The sequence below is a fragment of the Coffea arabica genome, chromosome 6c (assembly GCF_036785885.1).
Source record: "Coffea arabica cultivar ET-39 chromosome 6c, Coffea Arabica ET-39 HiFi, whole genome shotgun sequence".
NCBI lineage: Eukaryota > Viridiplantae > Streptophyta > Magnoliopsida > Gentianales > Rubiaceae > Coffea > Coffea arabica.
The window spans coordinates 47,874,943-47,894,521 of NC_092320.1; the positions used below are offsets into that span (position 1 = coordinate 47,874,943).

At 37.0% G+C, this 19,579-nt stretch overlaps 1 pseudogene; it reads left to right on the forward strand.

Annotated features, from left to right (window-relative positions):
- Positions 1-12,164: 12,164 nt before the first annotated feature.
- Positions 12,165-13,231, forward strand: LOC113722579 (probable dolichyl-diphosphooligosaccharide--protein glycosyltransferase subunit 3B; annotated as a pseudogene).
- The last annotated feature ends 6,348 nt before the right edge of the window (positions 13,232-19,579 follow it).

Sequence of the window (19,579 nt, forward strand, 5' to 3'; positions counted from 1 at the left end):
TTTGAATGTTTTACATTTAGAATCATGGAAAAGTGTATTCTATGAACTTTTAGTACTTTGGAAGAAGTTTCCAACGGTGCCAAGGTTTCCGATTTTGGACCTATTGAGTGCAATATCTGATTTTTCTAAGTTTGACACGCAAAGCTGAAATTTGCCGATTTCTTAGAAAATGAAATTTTGAGAACTCGTTATTCCTTCTCTATGATAAGCGGTTGCTTTAAACTTGATTTCATGAAGGAAATTAGTTTTCCTTGTGTTAATAAAACCTCACTTTTGAACCTTTATTTTGAGTGGCTAAGGTTCTTGATTTGAGGTATTGACTAGACTAGATGAGTGTAACTCCTTTCTTGATTAATGGGTGATTATGAGTGAAAAATACTTGTCAATTGCTTCAGGTGCTCAAGCTAGTCATGAAGAGAATCCCGGAGGGGACAACGAAAGATTTTCTCGCTCAATTACTTTTGAATTGGTGAGTGTCAAGTACCACTACAAGAAAAAAGTTCATTAGTGACAACATTTCTTTGTGACGACAAAAAGTCGTCACAAAATGAGGTTGTTTAGTCACGACTTTGAAGGTTGTCACAATTGACTCAAAGCAACTGAGTTTTCAGTGACAACTTTTAATTGTCGTCACAAAACTACTTCGCGCCATGGGACTTGGAAGGCGCGAGTTTTGCGATAGTGACGACTTGATAAAAGTTGTCAGTAATTCTACCACTTTCTTTGACAACTTTTCGTTGTTGTCACTGTTTATGTTTATTGACGACCAATTTTTGTCAATAAAACTATAGTGTAGTTAGTGACAACATAAGTATCATCACTAACTTGAACATCTCTAATGCATTTATTTAATTGTGAACCTCAATATTAATTTATGTTTTTTAAATTTGATGATTTATTAACTATGATTTTATTTAATTGTGAGTCTCAATATTAATTTAATTTTTTTAAAATTTGATGATTTATTAAACTAGTCATAGTTACTTAAATATTAATTTAAGTTATTTACGGACGACTTTTTGTTGTCGTCACTGATCACGAAAAAAAAAGTTATTAGTGACAACATTTTGTAGTGATGACAATAAGTCGTCACAAAAGGAGCTTCTTTAGTCGCGACACCTAAAGTTGTCACAATTGCATCAAAGCAACCAAATGTTTAGTGACGACCCGTTATTTTCGTCTCAAACTACACTGCAAGAAATATGGTCATTAGTGACAACATTTTTTAGTGACGACAAAAGTCGTCACAAAACGTGTTTGTTTAGTGACGACAAGGAAAGTTGTCATAATTGCTCAAAGCAACTAAGTCTTCAGTGACGACCTTGAAAAAGTTGTCACTAAAATGATCTCTATAGTGACAACTTCTAATATCGTCACTGTCACTCTACCGATTCGGATTTAGTGACAAGAATTAATTGTCACTGTTTAAAGTAATTATTTTTAAGTCACTTTCATTAATTCTACTGTGTCACCCTAACTTTTGCGATTTAGCCCCAAATGTTATAAAAAATTCCATTATGATACCTTAACTTTTACAATTTAGCTCCATATGTAGTACACCGATTTCTTTAATTCTATTATTACTCCCTAACTTTTGTAATTTAGCCCCATATGTAATTCATCAATTTCATTAATTCTATTATGGCACTCTAACTTTTGCAATTTAACCCTCATATGTAATACACCAATTTTATTATTTCTATTATGGCACCCTAGCTTTTACAATTTAGCCCCTATTTTTTTATTAGGAAATTGCGAATGGTATCTTGATAAACTATGCATAAATATTTTATAATTTTCTCAAACTTAAGTAATAATTTGTTATAAACTCTAAAGATATATCTTTCATTACAATAGTTATAAGGCAGGCAGGTCTTTTTATCAATGGAATAAGAAATTTATGCCAGATTTATCTTTTGTACTACATGCCAAGTAGTATTAGCAAAGGAATAACAAAGTACTACAAAGTAATTAACAAAATAGCCTTCAGAGAGTGTAGTTTATGGGCAAATGAGCATTATCTATTCAAAGTACCAACTTTTTATGGGTATTTTACTTTCAAACATATAATTTATGATAAATTTATAAATGTTTGTAAGTAAAATTTAAAAAGTGTTACACTGATTTCTTACAAAACGAAAACTGGCAGGTTATCTTTTCAACATAAATTAAATTTTTTTAAAAAAAGAAATGACCCATAATGTTCCAACTCTTTGTGGGTTTTCTCCATTACATGAACAAATATTCTGCTCTTTATGGGCATTTCACTCTGAATCATTTAATTTATGTTAAATACATATATGTTTGTAAGTAAAATTCAAAAAGTGTTGCACTAATATTTTTTTGAAAGGGAAACTGGTAGGTTTTGTATTTAACATAAATTAAATATGTGAAAGCAAAAAAAAAAAAAGAAATTACCCATAAATCTATGTCTTGCAAATCTAAACTAGTAAAATAGTTTCAAACAAAATTAAACATTAAAATAAACTGTAATTTATACACATTAAAATATCTGTAATTTATACACATTTTGCAACTACTACTTTGTGTTTTCTCTGTAATGAATTTTTTAACTATTGAGAACTTAAGTTTTGTCTTGCAAATCTATACTAGTACAATAGTTTTAAACAAAATTAAACATTAAAATAAATGTTTGAAAAAGAACAAAAGCACATTTATTACTTGCAGTAATGTAACAAAATTTTCTCAACCATTATCAATGTTTTCACAAAACTATTAAAAACTAGCAATTGACAATATTAAAAAGGGATAATTTTAGAAACCTCCCCTGAGGTTTCTGACAATTTCACTGACCTCCCCTGAGGTTTCCACAATTACACTGACCTCCCCTGGCAGAACTTGGGACCCAATTGCTGACATCATATAATGCAAAATTACTATTATACCCAAGACATTTTGTGTTTTGGATAGTATTGGATTGCATTTCTATTTATTTAATGTATGGTTATGAAATTTGTAATGATATTACTCTTGGATTGCAGTTTTGGTTTGCACCTTATTACTGTTAAGGTTTTATAAATGACTGTTTTAGTTCTTGGATTGCACCTTACCTCCAAAATTTGGGAATTTACCCAAATTTTCCATTTTCTAATATTCCTACAAATATCCAAAATTATGCATATCCCTCAAATCTACCCAATATTAATGTTTTGTTAAACTCTAAATAACAAAAATATGAAATATATTATTTAAATATATTTTAGTTACACACAAGTTGGATTGGGTAACTAGTGTGTCAGAGAGTTGCCATAATCTCCTTAAACCCGCATGCGGGTTTAAAGAGTATTCGGATATTCTCATATGCACCTATGCAAATCGAACCTGTAACGACCCCACCTCCCCCTAAGGCGTACCAGAGGGTTCGGCGGGCCGCCTGCCCAGCTCTCGCCGGGACTCAGTCATTCGCTACAGTCCTCAATTAAAAATTGAAATCAATCACAAGAATAAATAGGGCATTGATCCAAACTTAAAGCGGAACTTATATACATTGCTATCTCAAAAGGAAGTACAGCCATCAAATGTACAAAGGTTCTCACTTCACCATACAACCAGCCCATGCCAAGCACTAGGGCGAGAACCATTACAAAAGAAACAAAAAACCTAGACTAGGCTAGTCTATGCTCTCATCCTGCTCGCCGTCCCCTGTTAAGGAAAACAAAACTAAAGGAATGAGCTAAAAGCCCAGTGAGGTTCCGAACACATAATCAGATAATCAATCCAATACATTAAACATGGAGTATCAATAATTCAAGAAACATTTACAATGGAAAGCGATAGTAACACATTCATTAAAAGGATACGGCTCACAAGGAGCAATTCGTTATTTCGTTCATTCGTTCTCCTGACATTTCCCCTTGTTCCTCCAATCATTTGAAAATGCATTTTTCGTTTATCAATAAACCCTCGTTCGTTCGTTCGTTCGTTCATCCATTCATTCATTCACCCCCGTCCTGGCCGTTGGCCAGTCTCCACCAACCTACAGGGTAATACTCGAGTATACCAAACGTTCACCCAAGTCCCTAATCGCCCGACCGAGTCCGCTTCTGGCTCGAGACGACCGGTAACAAGGGGCAATGGCCAGTTCAGCCCAAAAGGCTTACATTCATGCGCAAGTAACATTTCAATCATTAAATCCTTGAAAATTGCACAGTTATTTAGGTCGAGTGCGATAAAGTACACACTCGCCTAGAAAGCTCGTTTTGGAAATCATTAAAAGCACTTAACACATTAGCAAATGATAACAACAAGCCATAGAATCAAATAAGGAACACTCACCTAGAAATGCAAAATATCGTGCAAAATATCCTTCCGGATATTACCCTTAATCACCAATGAAACCTAAGGTTGAACAAGAGAACATTATTATAGTTTATCGAGCAAAACATTTAAGGGAAACAAAGAAACCCGACTAATTAGGAGTAAAACGTGTAAAGATGACTTTCAAGTAAGAAGAGGGTTGTTTGAACCCAAGGATGAAAAATCATGTTTTAAAATGGAAAACCGGTCATGGTATTGGCCAAACAAAAGTATACAAGTTCAAATAGAAACCTAGCCCTCGGGCGAAAATTTGGGCAGCACGCCCTTTGTGTTTACCTAATTTTCCAGCCATTTTGGCTTCATTATTTTTCCTCAACCACAACCCAACATCACACATAAGCAATTCAAGTCAAGAGCCGTTCCATAGGCTCACAATATCATAAGAATAAGAAATACAGTAATAACAAGTGCAGAATTTCAATTTAGCAAAAGACAGATTTGATGTATGAAAGAGGAAATAACTTATCCGAGGCTACGCTTATCGGATTAAGACGTAACCTATGCCGTTTCGAAGCTAAGACTCAGGGCTACAATGTTAATGAAGGTCACTTAGTCCAGTTCCTAATGTAACTTAGTCAAATTCTCAAATTACTAAACCAGAAACCAATTCGTCGGCTGTTTAAATGCAGAACACTGTAATGGACATATCTCAGAGTACACAAGTCCGAATCAGGTGTTCTTAGAGGCATTTGAAAGCTAATTCCGAATACTACAACTTTCATGTTTTGGCAAAAAGCTAAATCAGAATGGATCCTAGTCGAAAAACGTGATAAACTGAACTTAACTGATCTCACGGACTGCTTAGGAAATACTTAAAACAGTAAGGGTATTTTGGACTTTTCACGTCCTACGTTGCTCCGATTGAGCTGAAATTTTGTAGGCACCTATAAAATACCATTCTCTACAACTTTCCTTCTTTGACCTAAGGCCAATTCGGCCTCTAACATAGGGATTCAAATTCGGACAGAATGGAAGCAAGAATTTCCAGAAATCTGGAATTTTTGGTATTTAATGGAACCTTCTCACTTTTCTTGTTCTAATCACTACCAAAGTCCCTTTTATAACCTTATTCACAACATATATGCATCATACATCAAATTTAGGCAGAATACTATGAAACCCTTACTTGCTTATTCATCCCAAATTCATCACACCCACTTGCAAAATCATGAAATTAAGCCACAACTTAAGCAAAAGAAACATCTTAAAGCAAGATTTGAAGCAACCAAGATCATGATTAGATGTTTATACCTCAAAAGCTAGGCTTGGAGGAGTGATAGAGCACTCCCTTTGAAATTTCTTGGTTTCCTCAAGCTTCCCAACTCACAAGCTACCCTTTAATCGGTTTGGATTTGGAACTTCTTACTTAATTGAAGCAAATCAAGAAGATGGAATTGTTTTCCTTTGGTGTTTTTCTCTCTTGTTTCTCTCGGCCAGTAGCAGCAAAAATGAAGGTGAATGAAGCCAATTTGGGGATAAGAAGGTTGAACAATTGTCTTGGTCAATGGCCACTAAGGGTGTGACACTTGTCACAAACCTTACCAAGTAAAATTTTCTTTTTCTTTCTTGTATTTTCAGCCATTAATTTCGGTCAGGCTTAGTTGGAATTTAGGAGATATTTTGCTCAAATATTAATGAGCTTGTATGGCAAGAAAGTGGGGGTCAAGTGGTGCGTTCAATCGGTAGTGCGCGGGACCCGCCGGTTCGCGCCGTTTTTCTTAAAAACTCACGTACTAGGGTTTTTAATTCCCATTCACTAACCTTATATCATTGCTACTAGTCTCATATTATTTCTCACTTAAAAGCCACTTTTAATTCTCAAATTTAATCCTTACTCTGTACCGAAAATTCATCCGGCGAAAAATCGCGAAAACCCTAATTTTGCTCCAAACTTGAAACCGAAGCGTAAAACCCTATTTTCTAGGTTTACTTACACTTATTGTGAAATAATTGGGTAGTGGGCTTTGACAAATAATAATTTTCAAATAAAAGGGTATTTTTGAGGAAAAATACAAGGAATTTGCGAGTCCTCACATTCTCTCCCCCTTAAAAAAATTTCGTCCTCGAAATTTTACCTTCAGTTGCCTCAGACGAGTCCGGAACTTGTCGGTTGTCTAAAGCATAAACCTTTGCCGGTCCGCTAGTTCGTTTCCCTCCTTCATTCACTCGTGATTTAGCTCCATCCAGTTGCAGAGTATTGCTTTCATGTGACTGTCTCCTCGGACAGTTGCTAACTTGATGATCGCCACTTCCGCAGATTAAACATTTCCGCCCCTTTCTCCAACAATCGCTTTCGACATGATTTGCTTTTCCACAGTACCCACAGACCACGTGAGAAGCCATCTTTTGGCTTTCTTGAAAACTTTTCCCAAATCTGATTTGGCTTTCTTTTGTAGATCCTTCACCTATCGCCCCTAATGTCCATGGTGGGTGGGACAAAAAGTTCACTTTTTGCACTTTGGAAGGGACTCTCGCTTCACTTAATTCCTCCACTACACTACTCGATGCACTCCTTTTCTGGGTCTGGGAAGCTTTTATCTGTGCCTTTGCAGTCTCGATTCTTTGAGCTTTCTCAAGGGCTTCCGTAAACGTATTCACTTGTACTGCCGCTAATGCTTCTTGGAGTTCCAAATTTAATCCTTGTATAAACCGTCTTACTCTTCTCCGTTCTGTGGCCACCAATTCAGAAGCAAACTTGGATAGTTTCGTAAATTTCGTTTCATATTCGGCCACACTTAACGTTCCCTGGCGTAGTCCAATAAACTCTTCCTCTCTCCTCTCTTGAACTAAAGGAGGGAGGTATTTCTCGTTAAATTCCCTTATGAAATTCGTCCATGTCCATACGGTCTGTTCTCTTTCCCATTTTGCTTTAATAACGTTCCACCACGCTCGGGCCGATCCTTCAAATTGGAACACCGCAAAGTTTACTTGTCTTTGCTCGGTGTAGTTCAAGACGGTGAAAATATTAATCATGGCCTCTAACCATTGTTCGGCTATATCCGGATCAGATCCTCCAAGGAATTTCGGAGGAGTAAATTTCTGAAACCGCTCAAGAGCCTTATCTTCTCCGATTTCAGGGTTCCGGGGTTGATTCACGGCCATTTGGCCTTGTTGATCTACCAGTCTTGCCAAGATATCCGTCATCTGTTGCATTGCCGTTGCCATTTGGTCTCCAGTCGCAGCTCTTGATCCCTGCTCTTGCTCAGCTGACGTTTCCCTTTCTCCTCTTGCTTCCGGGGTCCGCTCAGTTCCCCGGCCCCGACCACGTCCACGACTACGTCTCCCGTCCATATATATGTTTTCCCTCTCTTTTCTTTTCCCCCAAAAGGTAATTTAGTAAATAAACACGATAAGGTTACTAAAGTAACTATTGAGGGCACCAAATATTCAAATAAACATATACCCACATAACACGCCATACCAAAAAGACGGATAAGCAAATACACAAATACATATCAAGTTGGACAGATAACCATGTACATACAGGTATACTAACGTCATGTAGTAACAATATACAGGTAAATCAAAAGGAAAAGGTTAAGTCGCCCCAGTATCAGCCCGTCTGGTCTCTCACGTCATTTACTATCCAAACTAGATGTCCCTGCCCTCTTGTGCTCATTCTAGTCAGACAAAGCCTGTTCATGTTCCCAAAATACAAGTCTCAAGTATTTAGCAGCACCTCAACTATAGAGTACTCAGGCACGAAAATCCGAATTAAGATAATTCACATCTCGAGCTGCAGTCTCAAGAGTAAACTATCTACAATCGGAATTCCTACCTGACATACCTATCTATGGTCCTCAGATACCATGAGAAAGATTTAAGGCCTATAACATTCGCAATTCATAGCTTCACTTAGTCCCTCATACTTTTTCACCACTTAGTCCAGGGTCACTCCACGTATAAACCACGCGAAGCAACTATAAATTTTATCCCTCAATCGCTTAACTTTCAAGTCCAATCAAATCCCACAGTCCGGTACCCTAATCTTTAATCTAGGATACACTACAGAGATCTGAAGCCTAAGCTCTGATACCACTTGTAACGACCCCACCTCCCCCTAAGGCGTACCAGAGGGTTCGGCGGGCCGCCTGCCCAGCTCTCGCCGGGACTCAGTCATTCGCTACAGTCCTCAATTAAAAATTGAAATCAATCACAAGAATAAATAGGGCATTGATCCAAACTTAAAGCGGAACTTATATACATTGCTATCTCAAAAGGAAGTACAGCCATCAAATGTACAAAGGTTCTCACTTCACCATACAACCAGCCCATGCCAAGCACTAGGGCGAGAACCATTACAAAAGAAACAAAAAACCTAGACTAGGCTAGTCTATGCTCTCATCCTGCTCGCCGTCCCCTGTTAAGGAAAACAAAACTAAAGGAATGAGCTAAAAGCCCAGTGAGGTTCCGAACACATAATCAGATAATCAATCCAATACATTAAACATGGAGTATCAATAATTCAAGAAACATTTACAATGGAAAGCGATAGTAACACATTCATTAAAAGGATACGGCTCACAAGGAGCAATTCGTTATTTCGTTCATTCGTTCTCCTGACATTTCCCCTTGTTCCTCCAATCATTTGAAAATGCATTTTTCGTTTATCAATAAACCCTCGTTCGTTCGTTCGTTCGTTCATTCATTCATTCATTCACCCCCGTCCTGGCCGTTGGCCAGTCTCCACCAACCTACAGGGTAATACTCGAGTATACCAAACGTTCACCCAAGTCCCTAATCGCCCGACCGAGTCCGCTTCTGGCTCGAGACGACCGGTAACAAGGGGCAATGGCCAGTTCAGCCCAAAAGGCTTACATTCATGCGCAAGTAACATTTCAATCATTAAATCCTTGAAAATTGCACAGTTATTTAGGTCGAGTGCGATAAAGTACACACTCGCCTAGAAAGCTCGTTTTGGAAATCATTAAAAGCACTTAACACATTAGCAAATGATAACAACAAGCCATAGAATCAAATAAGGAACACTCACCTAGAAATGCAAAATATCGTGCAAAATATCCTTCCGGATATTACCCTTAATCACCAATGAAACCTAAGGTTGAACAAGAGAACATTATTATAGTTTATCGAGCAAAACATTTAAGGGAAACAAAGAAACCCGACTAATTAGGAGTAAAACGTGTAAAGATGACTTTCAAGTAAGAAGAGGGTTGTTTGAACCCAAGGATGAAAAATCATGTTTTAAAATGGAAAACCGGTCATGGTATTGGCCAAACAAAAGTATACAAGTTCAAATAGAAACCTAGCGCTCGGGCGAAAATTTGGGCAGCACGCCCTTTGTGTTTACCTAATTTTCCAGCCATTTTGGCTTCATTATTTTTCCTCAACCACAACCCAACATCACACATAAGCAATTCAAGTCAAGAGCCGTTCCATAGGCTCACAATATCATAAGAATAAGAAATACAGTAATAACAAGTGCAGAATTTCAATTTAGCAAAAGACAGATTTGATGTATGAAAGAGGAAATAACTTATCCGAGGCTACGCTTATCGGATTAAGACGTAACCTATGCCGTTTCGAAGCTAAGACTCAGGGCTACAATGTTAATGAAGGTCACTTAGTCCAGTTCCTAATGTAACTTAGTCAAATTCTCAAATTACTAAACCAGAAACCAATTCGTCGGCTGTTTAAATGCAGAACACTGTAATGGACATATCTCAGAGTACACAAGTCCGAATCAGGTGTTCTTAGAGGCATTTGAAAGCTAATTCCGAATACTACAACTTTCATGTTTTGGCAAAAAGCTAAATCAGAATGGATCCTAGTCGAAAAACGTGATAAACTGAACTTAACTGATCTCACGGACTGCTTAGGAAATACTTAAAACAGTAAGGGTATTTTGGACTTTTCACGTCCTACGTTGCTCCGATTGAGCTGAAATTTTGTAGGCACCTATAAAATACCATTCTCTACAACTTTCCTTCTTTGACCTAAGGCCAATTCGGCCTCTAACATAGGGATTCAAATTCGGACAGAATGGAAGCAAGAATTTCCAGAAATCTGGAATTTTTGGTATTTAATGGAACCTTCTCACTTTTCTTGTTCTAATCACTACCAAAGTCCCTTTTATAACCTTATTCACAACATATATGCATCATACATCAAATTTAGGCAGAATACTATGAAACCCTTACTTGCTTATTCATCCCAAATTCATCACACCCACTTGCAAAATCATGAAATTAAGCCACAACTTAAGCAAAAGAAACATCTTAAAGCAAGATTTGAAGCAACCAAGATCATGATTAGATGTTTATACCTCAAAAGCTAGGCTTGGAGGAGTGATAGAGCACTCCCTTTGAAATTTCTTGGTTTCCTCAAGCTTCCCAACTCACAAGCTACCCTTTAATCGGTTTGGATTTGGAACTTCTTACTTAATTGAAGCAAATCAAGAAGATGGAATTGTTTTCCTTTGGTGTTTTTCTCTCTTGTTTCTCTCGGCCAGTAGCAGCAAAAATGAAGGTGAATGAAGCCAATTTGGGGATAAGAAGGTTGAACAATTGTCTTGGTCAATGGCCACTAAGGGTGTGACACTTGTCACAAACCTTACCAAGTAAAATTTTCTTTTTCTTTCTTGTATTTTCAGCCATTAATTTCGGTCAGGCTTAGTTGGAATTTAGGAGATATTTTGCTCAAATATTAATGAGCTTGTATGGCAAGAAAGTGGGGGTCAAGTGGTGCGTTCAATCGGTAGTGCGCGGGACCCGCCGGTTCGCGCCGTTTTTCTTAAAAACTCACGTACTAGGGTTTTTAATTCCCATTCACTAACCTTATATCATTGCTACTAGTCTCATATTATTTCTCACTTAAAAGTCACTTTTAATCCTCAAATTTAATCCTTACTCTGTACCGAAAATTCATCCGGCGAAAAATCGCGAAAACCCTAATTTTGCTCCAAACTTGAAACCGAAGCGTAAAACCCTATTTTCTAGGTTTACTTACACTTATTGTGAAATAATTGGGTAGTGGGCTTTGACAAATAATAATTTTCAAATAAAAGGGTATTTTTGAGAAAAAATACAAGGAATTTGCGAGTCCTCACAGAACCAACCGGATATCTTATCCGTATCCCATTTTTTTAAATAAAAATCTTATAAATTTGAAAAATAAAATCAAATTTAGATGTATTAGGGTTTTAAAAATATTATATAAGTGATAAAAATTTTATAAATTGTAAAAATAAAATCAAATTTAAATAATTAAATGTTATATTTGCATAAGAAATAATACAATAATCATAATAATGATAATACAATAATATTGATGTAATAAAACTGCTATTAATTTAAATATTTACTTATAATGCCCAAAGAGCCTAATTACCAATTTTTTCTTCTTGCGCTCAAATATAACATTAACCCGCATGCGAGCTAACCTTGAAATAGAAAAAACACAGAATCCCGCTTGCGGGTTTCAGCGTTATTATGCAGGCGGGATTTTAACCTGCTTGCTTGTGAACATGTTCTTTAGTGCTGCAATTATAAGAAATTAGTATAAAATATTAGCAAATTATAAAAGTACATTTTCAATTATATGAAATTAACAAATTTTGCCACCTATGTTGATGAAAATTTTTATTTTTTGCTAAAAAATAAAGAATAATACTATAGCATTAAAAGGCAATTCGTCAGGCAAATATCCTTCAAAAGCACTGCTACTTTAAACATATTTTTCTACTTTTGCCCACGTCAATTCATCAGGAAAAGTTTTCGTTTTCCCACCATTTTTTTACCACCAATTTTTTTCCTTTTCGCCCAAAAAAGAATTTAGACGGACATTAACTTATAGTAGGTTGCAAAATGGCCTTCACAAAAGCCCCAATCTTCATCATCCTCTTCCTCATCACCCTCCTCCCGATCTCCACCAATTCTCAAGACCCCAGTTCGGATTTGCTCTTGCAGCTCGAATCCCTCCAATCCCAGTCCCCTAAAGGCGGCGTTATCCATCTCACTGATTCCCTCAAACGGATTCTATCCATTCCAACTCATCGTCCCTGTACTTTCCTCGTCTTCTTCGACGCCCAAAAACTCCACTCCAAACCCGAACTCTCCCTCCCTTCTCTCAAATCCGAGTTCTCCCTCGTCTCTAAATCCTTTTTAGCCAACAACCCTCCAACTTCTCACTCAAAACTCTTCTTCTTCGACATCGAATTTCAAGAATTCCAGTCCTTTTTCGCCCTTTTCGGAGTAAATTCTCTGCCCCACACCGATGTCAAGAAAGACTCCGTCCAGATAAATGCATCAGATTTCTCGAGGCTCGCCGAATCCATGGCTGAATTTGTCAAGGCCAAAACGAAGCTGAGCATTGGGCCAATTGATCGCCCCTCTTTGATTTCTAAGAAGCAATTGATGTTTCTCATTGCTGTTATTCTGATTTCGGCTCCATTCTTGGCGAAAAAAGTGATTTATGGGAACACCCTTTTGCACAATAAGAGTATTTGGATGACCGGAGAGATTTTTGTCTACTTTTTCAGTGTCTCCGGTTCAATGCATGACATAATTAGGAAAATACCCATGTTTTTGGTTGATAGGAATGACCCTGGGAAGTTGGTTTTCTTTTATCAGGGGGTCTGGGATGCAATTGGGAGCTAAAGGGTTCGCGGTTGGGTTCTTGTACACTGTGGTGGGATTGTTGCTGGCTTTTGTTACTCATGTTATTGTCTATGTGAGGAATAGGAATGCTCAGAGGTTGGTGATGTTTATTTCCTCCTGGGCTGTTCAGATGATTTTTGTTGGCATTCTTGTCGCATTTCTGGTTTCTTGATTTTAGTTTGTTCTACCGTGTTAGTTTTTGTTAGTGTTTCAGATAAGGAAAATTGACGTTTTATTTTTGGTGTAAATTAACAATGTACCTTTTATTTTGCTTTTGTGCTCATATTCTGTATTTGCAACTGTTGCTAAAAAAATTGAATCATGTAATTGGCAGTGGTTTATGTATCTTTTTGGTGTTGTCTTGGTGAAATGCTTGTAATAAGCATAGCAATCACTTGTTTTCTCGTTTTCTATGGTATCTGTTCTAGATCTTCTTTCACATGTAGATATGGCGTTGAGATAAGTTTCCGACTAAATGAGGAAAGGTGCAATTTTGAATGGTAAACCTGCGGCCAAATTGCAAATCACATGCCAAATTATGAACTAGAGCTATAAGTTGGCATTTGCAGTTGGTAGTGGGTGTTTCTTCAGGAGTTGGAAGAATTTGATTCACAATTCCATAACATTTTAAAAGGCTATACTACGTACTCAGTAATTAGACTAGAGAGGATGATGCTTGAGTGCTAGAGCTTAGTGCAAGAGGATACTGCTATATTATTTGTGATATAAGTAATTCTCAATCAACTTGCACAACGGTGATCTTTATGGTAGTTTTCTAGTTCGAGTAAGAATAAGTACTTTGTAAAATCTGTTTTGCTTGCTTTCCTGGAATTTAAGTTTCATGTCTTACATGGTAGTTTCATGTCTTACATGGTAGTTTGTTCTCCATATAGCATTATTTTATACTATATAATCACAAACTTTTTGCTGGATGTAGGTTGGATTTTCTGTTAACGGAGTAATAATACTAACTTTTATGTGCATTCCTTGAGGTAATACCTTTTCTTTTCACATGAATGGTTCCCATTTTTGGTGCCATTCTTGAAGTAAATTTCATTGTGAATGTTTTGCAATGTCCCGCCACTTGCCTAACTTACTAGTTTGATTGGAATACAATATTAAGGGGTGCTGGTTTTCTATGGAATTAATACACCATGACAAACAGCAAAAGTAATTTTAGAGATCTAGAACAAGAAAGTTGTTTTTTGCTTTTAAATGGCAAAGAAACATTCTAGTTATGTTGGTACACATTGCTCCTACTTGACACCTTATATCATGATCGACATTACTTTGGTTATCATACTTGACACCTTGTATCCTCTGTGGTGCATTAGTTTGGATTGTTTTGGTTTAGTTTAGTTTAGTTTATTTGAATGTTTTAGCTAAGCAAGTGAACTGAAGTTGCTTTTCCTTTAGTGTTGTGCTTATCGTCTTATCAACTGGTTATATTGTTCATAGCAGTACTTATATCAGTACTTGTTATAGTAGTGCTTGTTGCCTTATCAACTTGTTATATTATTCCTTTGAGGCTGAAGTTTAATAGCAGTACTTATTTCTTGAGCTAATTTGGTGCATTAGTTTGGGCCTGATTTTGATTTTCTTTGGGGCTGATTTTGAATGTCCAGCTTTAATTATTGAGGTTCTTATTGGATTGCAAATTTTAGCTAAGCAACCGAACTACAAGAGATATAGTGAAATTGGGAAATGGCAAGGTTTAGTGAAATTTTGTCTGATGTTAAAAATTCCCCCTTGTGTTGAAATTTGGTATTTTTTTTCACGACAAAACAGCCTAGCAAATTGTCACACTTAAAAGACAGTATCTTTTATCGGAACAAAACAATGACTAAATTCGTTTATATTATTCCAATCTTGTTTGCCACATCCAAAGCATCATAGTCTGGAGTCAACCAAACATATGCTTTCTTTGTTCCATCAGACCTGATCAAAGTGTTCACTTTCTTGATCTGCATGTCGTACATCTTCTTCACTGCATCTTTGATTTTCTTCTTATCAGCACGGATGTCAACTATGAATACCATGGTATTGTTATCTTCAATCTTTTTCATGGCAGATTCAGTAGTCAAAGGATATTTGAGAATCTGATAATGGTCCAACTTATTCCTAGGAGGAGCACTGATGCGTGGGTACTTCGGGTTCCCGTCCTTTTTCAATGTCTTAGGACGATGGAAGGTAACTTTGGTCCGGATCTTCTTGGCTTTCTTCTTAAAAGTTGTCCCAGATTTGACAAATTTGGCAACCTTGGCTATAGGGTGTTGTTGAACTTCATTATGATATTTGAATGCTTATAAGATATTTTGACATTTCGTAATGCAATGGATGCATTCATTTGCTAATTATAAATCATTGTCATTTTTTTCCATTTATAGATATAATTGTTGTAGGAAAATTTTCAATTTTCATGGTGATAAAGAGTTATCATTGAATCAGAATTTTTCATTAATAACAATATATAGTTGCACTTAAATGTTCGCTTTTGTTTATATGCTGATTTTAAGTTTAAGGATGGAGTGTAATTACTTGTAAGATTTTTTTTTGTTTATTGTACCAGTTGTCACTAGATTTGGTTCAAGAATGGCTAGCAGAGAATGCCAAGGAATCAATATTGGGACAGGACATGAGTATTAGTGGAATAGCAACTTATCAGCCATTTGATGGATTGATGGAGTTGAAAGTGGTAAGTACTTTGACATTACGTCTCATTTCTATCTGTTGTGCAGTTAATACTTGTTGAGTTGCGTAAAAACCTCTGAAGTTTATTGCATTTCCTGCTTCTACTGTGCAAATTTTTCTGAAGCAATTTCTGTTCTGAAGTGCTATTGACTCTATTAAAATTGAAGGAGAAACTTCCCATGCAGCAAGTAATTTGAATGAATGCCTTCTATCTGTTTTATGGTTAATACTTGCTGGGTTGCATAAGAATCTTTAAAGTTTATTGCATTTTCTGCTTCTACTGTGTTAATTTTTCTAAAGCAATATCCATTCTGAAGTGCTATTGACTCTGCTAAAATTGAAGTAGAAACTTCCCATGCGGCAAGTAATTCGATTGAATGGCTGCTTTGATGATGTATATTTAATTCATATGAAGTATCTTTTGGTAAGTGCTTTAGAATGAGTAGAATCTTGGTGAAGAATCTCCACTTGCGATACAAAATTGAGTGTGAAGCTAGTTGATATCCTGATTCTATCTAAACTAAAGACAGAAAAACAAGGGAAAGACGTTCGAAATGAAGCAAATATGTCCTGCATGAGTCTAAATCATTGAATGCACAAAATCGTGTCATGAAGACAATCTTTGGCAGATGTCACAGCACAAATTAGTCATGTATGTTGTACTACTTCTTTGAACTACTGGAATTTGCAATGCGTTCCATATCAGGCGTGGGACCCACTAGTGCGAAAAGTTCGGAAAAATTCGGCCAATTAGGTTAAATTCCGGATACTGTGTAAAATTTATCGGGTGTTAAGAGATAAGTAGAGTGTGTGAAATGATTGATGTGAGAGAGAAAAGAAAGGATAGGATTGCATTAATGGTGTGACAAGTGTCACCATCTTATGGGTTGAAGCTTATGGAACACTATTCACTTTTTTTGACTTTTGACCAAAATTGGTTAAATATCTAAAAATTTCACAAAAAATCCCCATTTTCTCACCTTGGATGGCCGGCCCTCTTACCTCAAGAAGGAAGAGAACTTCATCATTTTGCAAGCTTCCATTTGGTTCAATCTTCCATAAACAAAAGCTTAGACTAGATTTCACTCCATAAAATCCTATCTTCTAGTGCTAGTAAGGGTTGTAGTGAAGTTTGTTTGAAGCTCTAAGGTGGCCAACCTCTCTACACCTCTTGTTCTTAGGTAAGTGATGTTTTACTACTTCCTTATACTTAATGATGGTTATTTTGTGCTTAAGGGTGGCATAAGTGTTGGAATATATGATTTATTTCTTGATTTGAAGAGTTTTGGTGAAGTTTTCCATTTTGTGATGAATTTTCTGGTGTAATATGAAATGAATGTTGTGGCCATCTTTGATGATTGGCAATGGACTATAATGGCTCTAGTAGGTATGTTTGATAAGTATTTGCAATCAATTTTGGATTTGGATGGAAAATGGAAAGTTAGGGTTCTTATTATTCCCAATTCTGTCCGGTTTTAGATCACTGAGTTAGAGGCCGAATTAGACTTTGCTCAAAACATGAAAGTTGTAGGTATTGATGTGGTTAAGGTGTCTGTAAAATTTCAGGGCATTTGGATTAATGTAGAATGAGTTATGATGAAATTACTGTGGCTGTTCTGCTTTGGACAGAATGCGAAAACTGCGATAGTAATTGGCCATTTTGACTTGTTTTGGTTTTGATTTTGAAGTTGGTGTCTTCTGATGAAATGTAGCTGAATGTCTTAGCTAACATATGCCTTTGGAATTTTGGCATTTGGAATAGTATGGACTGAGATATACTGATTACAGTTTTCTGCGTTTTGCAAACCTGTTTTGGGAATTCTGGTATAGTATTTCGTATTTTTGACCTAGTTGGGCCAGGAACTGGATTGAGTGACCTTCTACATTGTTGTAACCCTGTTTCATAGCTTCGAAACGGTGGGTCTTGCACCCCCATCCGATAACCGTAGAGAATTTTACACCATTACCGCATAATAAGGGCAAAACAGTTTTCTATTTGGGGCCAAGACTAAGGCCATTTTCTAATTTCTGGTTTGCTATTATGCTCATTTATGCATATGAAATCCTATTGGGGTTGTGTTTAGCATTGCTATATGACTCGTTACCGAGTCTCTTTTAGGGCTTGCTTTCATTTCGGTTGTTTCCTAGTTAACTTTTGTACTTGTACCACTTTGAGCCTAGTGAACGGCTTTTGGGAAATGAGATGAATTTTGTGCGAGATGTTGGGACTGATTTGAGGATAGAATGAAGCCTTAATGGCTGGAAAAGTAAGAAATTTAGGGGAAGTGCTGCCCGATTTTCTAGGCCGTTTGGTTCCTTTAAGTTGGGTTTGCCTTTTGGTAGAATGAAAGGCTTTTGGGTTGGTTGCGCCTAGGTCTTCATGCTACCTTTTCGTTTCCAAGAAAATCATGTTTTGCACCCTTGCATTAGTAATTATTTGGCGAGGTATACGACTAGTAGTCGAGCCTCACATGTGCATTCTGTTTACTCGATTCTGGAAGTAAAACCTTCAATTGGTTTATTTTGATTATTTTAGGATTTCTTGGCGATTAAGGCCAATCTGAAGTGAAACTTTTTGAAGTTGAATCGGTGAGTGTACCACTCCCCTTCATTGTTGTTTAACTTGATTTTGCTCTGCAATCTGTTTATTTGCTCGAGACGAGGGTGTACTTTATCACACTCGTTCTCTAGTCTGATCATATGCCAATTTACTATGCAAAATTTGAATCTGTTATCTATGTCTGCATCTGTTCGGATTTCTATGACCTATGAGTTCAATCCTGTGGCTAAGTTATTCGAGTCGGGCCGGCAAGAGCCTGGACGATTAGATAACGAACCACGGTAGTCTGTTCGGGGATTTTGGGTATTGAGACCCTTGATTCCGGGTATACTCGAGTATTACCATTTCTGTTCGGTTACGGTGAGCGGGCCCGGTAAAGGGGTGTTTGGTGGACGGAATTCGGTGTAAAGAGGGGTCTACGGACGCATTGGTTCTATATACGTTGACGGAGAGTCAACCGATTTGGATCAAGTACGGCGCTGGAAATTTGGCTCCTGAGAGCCACCCGTATCCTTCTGATTTGAATCCTTGGTTCCTTTGCTTTACATCTAGCATGTGTATCTGATTTTGAAAAAAATGTGAAATGCCATGATTTTTCTGCTATATGTTTGGTACCTCATTGAGCGCAAGCTCACCCCTTTCTGTTCCTTTTGTTTTCCTTACAGGAAAATAAACCCATTTTGGTCTGGATTTGACAAATGGCTGCCAAATTGAGCTAGTCGAACATATCTTTTGTATAGCTCATGTATTAAAACCCTAAGTGTACTTTTGGGGGGCGTTTTCTCTTTTGATTCAGCAAACCATGTGTATATATTAACTTTTGAAAACTTTTGTATGTCATTTTGATTTGTAAATGCTAAAGTTCAGATGTGAATGTTTGTTAGCTATTTCGGTTGGGTTCTGACGGGTCGGTTACTATTCATGACCGACTCCGGATTTCATTTTTTTTTATTTTGGGTTATTTTACCATTTTGACTTGTTTACGCTCATTTGTAAGTTCCGGATCGCTATAGATAGTTCTGGTCTGCATCGTTAGTCCTGGCGAGAGTTGGGCAGGCAGTCCGCTCACCCCTTTGGTTCGCCTTAGGGGAAAGTGGGGCTGTCACACTTCACTTCCAAAAATAACTCCACTAGCACCTTCAATCCACCTTAGCCAATCCTTGTATGGAGTGAAATAAAATTCTAACAGTGGAATATCAAGATTCAAGTAAAAATTGAAGTTGGAAGTTGCAAAGCTTTTCTTGGTTTTTCCTCTCAAGAGCCACGGCTGAGCAAGGAGCAAATGAAGATATTTTTGGAAGTTGGATTGTTTTACTTTGATCATTTTAGGATGTGCTGGTGATCTAGGAAGTACTTCAGGGGGGAACGTTTG